This window comes from Peromyscus leucopus, chromosome 7 (assembly GCF_004664715.2).
Source record: "Peromyscus leucopus breed LL Stock chromosome 7, UCI_PerLeu_2.1, whole genome shotgun sequence".
Lineage (NCBI taxonomy): Eukaryota > Metazoa > Chordata > Mammalia > Rodentia > Cricetidae > Peromyscus > Peromyscus leucopus.
Genome location: NC_051069.1, coordinates 13464635 through 13472263, shown reverse-complemented (window position 1 = coordinate 13472263; position 7629 = coordinate 13464635).

Genomic DNA, 7629 nt, shown 5'->3' with positions numbered 1-7629 from the left:
TGACGAGGAGGTCATGTGGTTGGGTTTACAACCAATGAGAAGGCAGAATAGAAAGTCTATAAAAAAGACAAACAGACAGGAAGTGGGTCTCTTGCTGAAGAGGACAACAGCAGCAGTGAAGGGTAAGGCTCTTAGCTCTGACCTCTTGGGCTTTCATCTCTGCATTGGCTCTGTGTTTCTTATTTAACAAGACTATCCATCTACATTTGGCACCCAGTGTGGCAAGAATTCATTAAAAACCGCTTCGCTTCGCTTGGCAGCGGGTCCGGTTTCCCGCCTAGGCAGGAAAATCTCTAACTTGATTTGGAAAGGAAAATTGAGACTTCGTCAATTAGCAGGAATAGACCCAGCAGAAATTGTCATACCTTTAATTAACTAAAGAGGACATTGAAAAATTATGGACAGAAAGTGAACCTTGGCAAAGAGCTTGCAGTAATTTTTGGGGAGAAATTAACAGCAAATATCCCAAAAAGCAATAGAATTGATCTTATAAAGAGAGCTGATTGGATCTTGCCTCGAATTGTACGGGAAAAATCCATATCTGGAGTTTGTATATTTTCTACAGATGCCAACAGATACAAATCAGAAAATTTAAGCAAAGTGGTTCAAAGTCCTCATAATTCAGTGCAAAAATCGGAATTGTATGCTATTCTGTTGGTATTAATGGATTTTTCAGAACTTCTCAACATAGTAACTGACTCTCAGTATGCTGAAAGAGTGGTGTTACATATTGAGACTGCAGAATTTATCCCTGATGCTTTGGAATTAACTCCCCTGGTGCAGAAGTTAAAATGGGCTGGGGATGCAGCACACTTGGTGGGGTCCCAGCTCAGCATGCATGAGCCCTAGATTTGACCCCTAGAAGCACATAAACTCGGTGTGGTGGCACACATCTGTAGTGAACAGGAGGTAGAGACAGGAGGGTCAGAAGTTCAAGGTCATCCTCAGCTACAGTGACTTTGAGGCCAGCCTGGGCCACATGAATAATAATATTATGAGACTCTGCAAAGTTCTCTTCTGCCTTTCTCCTAGTTTCCATTTCTGACCTCACTGTCTCAATCAAGCCTTAGTCAAGTTATTTTAATTCTCAGAGTCAGTTTTTCACATGCAAGATACAGATAACAAGGAATTTCAACATTTATGAGAAAAAATAGGATAATATGTCATGTTAATTTTTTTTTTTTTTGAGTTAGGATCTCACTATATAGCTCTGGCTATCCTGGAACTCACTATGTAGACCCGGCTGGTTTATAGTTCAAGGATTCACCTACCTCTGCCTACCCCAATGGTGGGATTAAAGTCCTGAACCACAACCACTTCTAGCTTCATGATTAATTTAGATTGTAAACTTTGTGGGATTTAGAATCACTTAGGAGACACACTTCCAGGTCGGCCCATGAAGGAAATTCCAGAGAGGTTTCACTGAGGTGGCAAAACCCACTGTCTTTGTCTTTGTTCTATTGTTGTGAAGGGACACTATGACCACAGCAATTCTTATGAAAGAAAGCATTTAATTGGGGACTTGTTTAGTTTCAGAGGTTTAGTTCATCATCATCATGCTGGAGCTGGAGCTGGAAGAGAGAGAGAGAGAGAAGAGAGAGAGAGAGAGAGAGAGAGAGAGAGAGAGAGAGAGAGAGAGAGAGAGAGAGCAGAGGGAAGGAGGGAGGGGGATGGATGGATGGAGAGAGACAGACACACACACACTAGGTCTGGCATGGGCCTTTGAAACCTCAGAGCCCACCCCCAGTGACGCACTTCCTCCAGCAAGTCCACACCTCCTAATCCTTGTTATCCTTTCAAACAATTCCACTCCCTGGTGACCAAGCATCCAAATCTATGAATGAGCCTATGGGGGCCATTCTCATTCAAACCACCACACCTATGCTCAATGTAGGTACCAACTTCTCCCTGGCTGGGAGTCCTAGACTGAATGAAAAGGAGAAAGCAAACTGAGCATCACATTCATCCTTCTCATCTTCCTGACTGCAGATACAATGTGACTGGCCACCACATGTCCTGCTGAATGCTCCTGCTGCATGCTCCTGATGCATGCCGTGCCCTGACAGACAATACCCTCAAACTGTGAGCCAAAATAAACCCTTACTCCTAAGTTGGTTTTTGTTTGTTTTTCCGAGACAGGGTTTCTCTGTGTAGCCCTGACTGTCCTGGAACTCACTCTGTAGACCAGGCTGGCTTCAAACTCACAGAGATCCACCCGCTCTGCCTCCCCAGTGCTGGGATTAAAGGCGTGCGCCACCATGGCCACCCGGCCCCTAATTTACTTTTGTCAGGTGTTTTATCAAAACACTCATAGGTCTGTGTTCAGAGTGTATCACTCAGTAACTTTCTCCTTTATTTCATGATCCAGGTTCATCCTACTTCACACACTGTTTGCTTCTAGCCAAATACAGCCATTCCCTGGAGCCACCACAGACTCTCCACAGGTCTCTGCTTTGGCTTGTCTACAGTATTCATCCAACACACACTCACACAATGTCTGCCGTGTGCCAGGCTCTTCCAGGGTCTGGGATCCTGGAGTGAAGCCATCATTGTTTCTTCTTGACTGTCCTGTTTCCCTCCGCAATCTGCGTCAGGCTGGGCTTTGACATCTAACCCAAATGCTTCCTTCGTGCACTCACCGGACGAACGCGAGCTGAACACCTCCTGCCTGCAGGGTCCTGGCTTAGGCAGTAAGGGCACAATGGTCTCGTTCGTCGTGTGGTCTGGTGGGGACATGGACAAGCGAAGGGACCGAAATGAACCATGTGAAACGGAGAGGAGGCGATGTTTCACATATGTCGTCCCCTCACAGTACACAAGCAGGACGGCTGTGCTTCACCGGAGGGGACCAGGCAGAATGCTAGCCTCCCCAAGTCCTGTCACCCCAGGAATGTATCAAGTCACCATTTCATCGCCTGTCCTACAATCACAGGGTATTTGTTGATCTTATTGTTGTCTCTGCAGCCACCATGGCCAGCAGAGTACTGATCCTCCTCGGGAGGCAAGAATGTAGTTCAGTTCAATACAATTATGCAGCTAGTGCTGGTTCAAACTTCAGGAGTCTGACCCGGCGTGGTTTATTTTAGGCACATTTAAGCACAGCACAATTTGGTGAAACTTTCTTGGTGATAAATAGCTCAATCTCATGTGCACAATAAAGCAGACATAAATTTCCTTGAGGAACACAATACATTAAATAAAGATCAGACATGAGTACTGTTGGACCCCAAAGTTTAGGGTCTCAAGTGGACGCCCCAAGAACCCAGACTCCAGTCCAGTTGATGCAATAGCAGGAGGATTTATTAAGCTTCTGTACAGAAGGCTCCTCTGCTCCCAAGAGCAAGAGTAGCATCTTACTGCAGCCACATGGGGGCTTATAAAGGAAAAACCCACAAAACCCACAAGATTACAATTCCCATACAATTTCGTTTCACAAGATCATGGTCTGGTTACAGAGTGATCACAGAGGGGGTACAGTTATGTCAACAGGTACGTTCTTCCTGAAACCTCAAGGGGGGTATCAAGGCGGGAGTGGAGTTTACACACAGGTCACGGTGGTCCTTCCTGGAACACCTGCAACTATCCCAGTCACAGTTGAGCGCATCTCTTAACAGAAATCTTTTTACATTGTTATATGGTTACAGGGGAGATTGAACAATGGCTAAGTCATGTTGCCCTTGAAACTAGATTTTTAGTTTCTCATTTCCTGGTGCTTGAAGTTTCTCTTTTCCTGAGGCTTGGGGGTGTAAGCCTGAAGGGCTAGGGTCTTTCAAGTACATTTGTAAAGTACATGGGACACCTTCATAAAGATGGGTTCTATAGATTGACTGAGGAGAAACAAGCTCACATAAGGGTCTGGCAGGAGGATCCAGAGTGTGGTCTCAACATAGCACGAAGGACACCCAGGGTATTAACCACATCTGCTCCCAGCCTTCTGGACAGGTAACAGGTTATGTATCTCTTCCTTTGAAGGAACAATCCTGTGTGCGTTTAACATTCCAGGTTCCCCTAGTGCTTCTCTGTGAGCACAAAGACTATAGGAGAAATAGATGATAAAAGGAGAACAGATATTCAGGGAGGTGGGAATACACTGAGTGCAGAACATGCCCTTAAGCAACTTTGTAAAATAGAGATTATGTATATATGTGGGTGCACATGTGTGCATACAACACCACATGCATATGAAGATCAGAAAACAACTTCTGGGAGTCTGTTCTTTCAACCATGTGGGCCCTGGGGCCCTGAAAGGTCTCAGATTATCAGATTATGAAGCAGATGCCTTTGCCTGCCAAGCTATCTCAGAGGCCAACACTGCCATCAATTTTGATGATAGATGGGCTGGAGAGATGGCTCAGAGGTTAAGAGCACTGACTGCTCTTCCAGAGGTCCTGAGTTCAATTCCCAGCAACCACATGGTGGCTCACACCCATCTGTAATGAGATCTGGTGCCCTATTCTGGCCTGCAAGCATACATGTAGGCAGAACACTGTATACATAATAAATAAATCTTTAAAAAAATTTGTTGATAAATCATTGATATTGACATACATAGTTTATAGTGTGTAATAATATTTGGTTGTTTTTCCCTATTTTTCCTTTATTAAAGACAGCTGGTTAAATGAATTAACCTTTATATATGTAGCTCTGAAATGAGAGTGGAAAGAGAATTTACTGTCCGACAATATGTCCAGATTTTGAGTCATCACTTTTCAGAAGCAGAGAACAGGGAATGCCTGATTTTGACTGAACCGTCTTTGACAAGGGAGGTGACCTTTGGACTGGAGGCAGGAGTTGATACAGAGACCACAGAGGGGTGCTGTTTACAGGCTTGTTTCTCATGACTTTCTCGGGCCTGCTTTCTTATATCTTCTAGGACCACCAGCCCAGGAGTGGTCCCACCCACAATGGGCTGGGCCCTCCCCCATCAATCACTATTTAGGAAGATGTCACAAGGCTTACCTACAGCCTGATCCCATTGAGTCTCCTTCTTCTCCTATGACTCCGGCTTGTGTCAAGTTGACATGAAACTAGCCTGAACAGCACCTGTCTGTTTTGTTTGTCTGTTTTTTTTTTTTTTCCTAAGAACAGGGTTCCTCTGTGTAGCTTTGGAGCCTGTCCTGGAACTCACTAGGTAGCCCAGGCTGGCCTCGAACTCACAGAGACCCTCCTGCCTCTGCTTCCCAAGGGCTGGGATTTGTCTGGGTTCTTTTGAGACAGGCTCTCTCTACGCTGTGCTTTCTGGCCTCAAACTCTGAGAGACCCTTCTGCTTCTGCCTCCCAAGTGCTAGGATTAAAGATGTGCGCCCCCACACCCAGCCAGTTTTCTGTGCATTTGTCTTCACTTGAGTCAAAGCTGTTGGGGCTGGAGTGATGACTGAGTGGTTAAGAGTATGTACTGCTCTTGCAGACATCTTGGGTCCAGTTCTCAGTAGACAGTGTACGCTGTGAATGTTCATTCATTCAAATTTTTGCTACTCTATGTTAGTGTCTGAACATTTGTTTGCATTATATTTTTTTAAAACCTATTACAGTCCATGAACTTTCTGATTACATGAGGTACTATTTAGAGGGTAATTGAAAAGTTATGAATGGAGTATTGTCTAAAAAAAAAAAAACTCTAAGTGCTTTGCTTAGTAATTTTCCTTTCTTCCTTGGGTGCAGCTCATTCACCCTGGGACTCTTTCAAGTGATTTCTCTCTTTGGGTTTAGGTGAGGTGTCACATAACAAGGTGCCTTGGCCCATTCTCAGCCCTCAAACCCTAGTTTGATCTATTGTTCTTACCTTTGACCTTGTTTTGAACTTGTCTCAACTATCAATCCTGTGGGCCTGATTATGACCTTGACTCTTCTGACAATAGCTCTGGAATTCCCCCACTTCCTCCTTCCTCTTTCCAGCCCAATAAAAACAGAGAACAGGTTTACCAAGTCCACTGTCAGAGTTAGCAAGCTGCTGCCTAAATCCGTGATTCTCTGTGTATCCATATGTACTCTCCTGACTGGAAAAGTATCCAGACACTACTAAGAATGCTGATGAAATTTTGGGTTTAATCAATGGAAGAATTAAGAATGCAGGGGGTGGGGAGAAGGCTTGTGCTTACCTCACAAGCATGAGAACCCAAGTTCAATTCCCAGAACCTACGAAAAAAAAAAAATTAAGGTGGTATATGCTTGTTATCCCAGTGATGGGAGGCAGAGACGGGTACCCTGGAACTCACTGACTAGACCAAACTGGCCTAACCATGGAGCCCCAGGCCAGTGAGAGACCAAGTCTCCAAAAAACAAGGTAGACAGTATCTAAGGAGGAAAGACCCGACGTTGTCAACTGGTCCACACACACATATGCATCCCCACACACTGGACATGCTCCCCCAAACACACACAGAATCCAGAAGTGGGGATGGCTTAGGATATAGCTCAGTCATTAGAACGTTTATCTTCATACCCATGCATGAAGCCCATTCATACACGCACAACTATATAAATCAGGTGTGGTGGGCACATGCGTGTAATCCTAGCACTCAGCAGATGGAGGTTAAGAAAATCTGAAGTTCAAGGTCATCCTCAGCTGCATAGCAACCAGCCTGGGTTACAGGAGCGTCATTTTTTTTTTTTTTTACTACAAACTTAGGACCTGAAGCCAGCAGCAGAGGCAAGCAGATCTCTGTGAGTTCCAGGCCAGCCTGGTCTACAGAGTGAGTTCCGGGACAGGCTCCAAAGCTTCACAGAGAAACCCTGTCTCAAAACCAAACAAACAAAAAACAACTTAGAACCTGAACTATAATTGCTGAAATTGATTGTAGCACAATTAACTACCTAGGAGGAATTTCTCCCTCTTTTTTCCACTGTTCCTCCCACTCACTTCAGGGCTGAGGGTTGAACCCAAGTTCTCAGGCATGCTAGGAAAGTTGTCTTCCACTGAGCTACACTCCCAGCCAAGAGAAATTTCTTAAGTTCTTCTAAATTATATAAATGAAAAACGGCCTTGAATTTACAGCCATCTTTCTGTCTTGACCCGTTGGGTACTGGGATTACAGGCTTGTGCCAACATACCTGGCTCTAGCACTCGCTAGAAAGCCCGGGCTGGCCATAGACTTACAGCAATTCTCTTGCCTTTCCTTCACAAATCCTGGTATCACAACCAGGAACCACCACCTATCATTTCTAAAACACACGAATTTGGGGTGTCTTTCAGTTGCCCCCAGAACACAGTCCTGATTCTTAGGCTTTCTATGTAGTCTCCTACAGGCCCAGGCCCCTGGTTATTATTTGGGGGCATTTTCCATCTTGCAGCCAAATCCCAGCAAAATATTGCTGTCTGCACTAAATACACCTCAGCGGGTGTGGAGTTGTGTGTGAAAGGAGGGGGCCGTTCCGGGTAGGTAGTAAAAGGGATATTTGTAAGTGGTCCCCTCTTGGAGGCCGGCAACGGGGTGTCTCCAAACATTTTTTTCCTATCTAACATCACACTGTTAGTTCCTGGGAGCTGCCCGGGTGCCCTTTGTGTCACATGACTTTTGGACTCTTGTTTTCCTTCTGCATTTTCCTAGGCCCTGCGGGTTCTCCAATCCCAGGGGCGGCGCCTGTCCCTCCCGGCCCAGCCCCTAGGCTTGGATTACAGGAGCTTGCCAG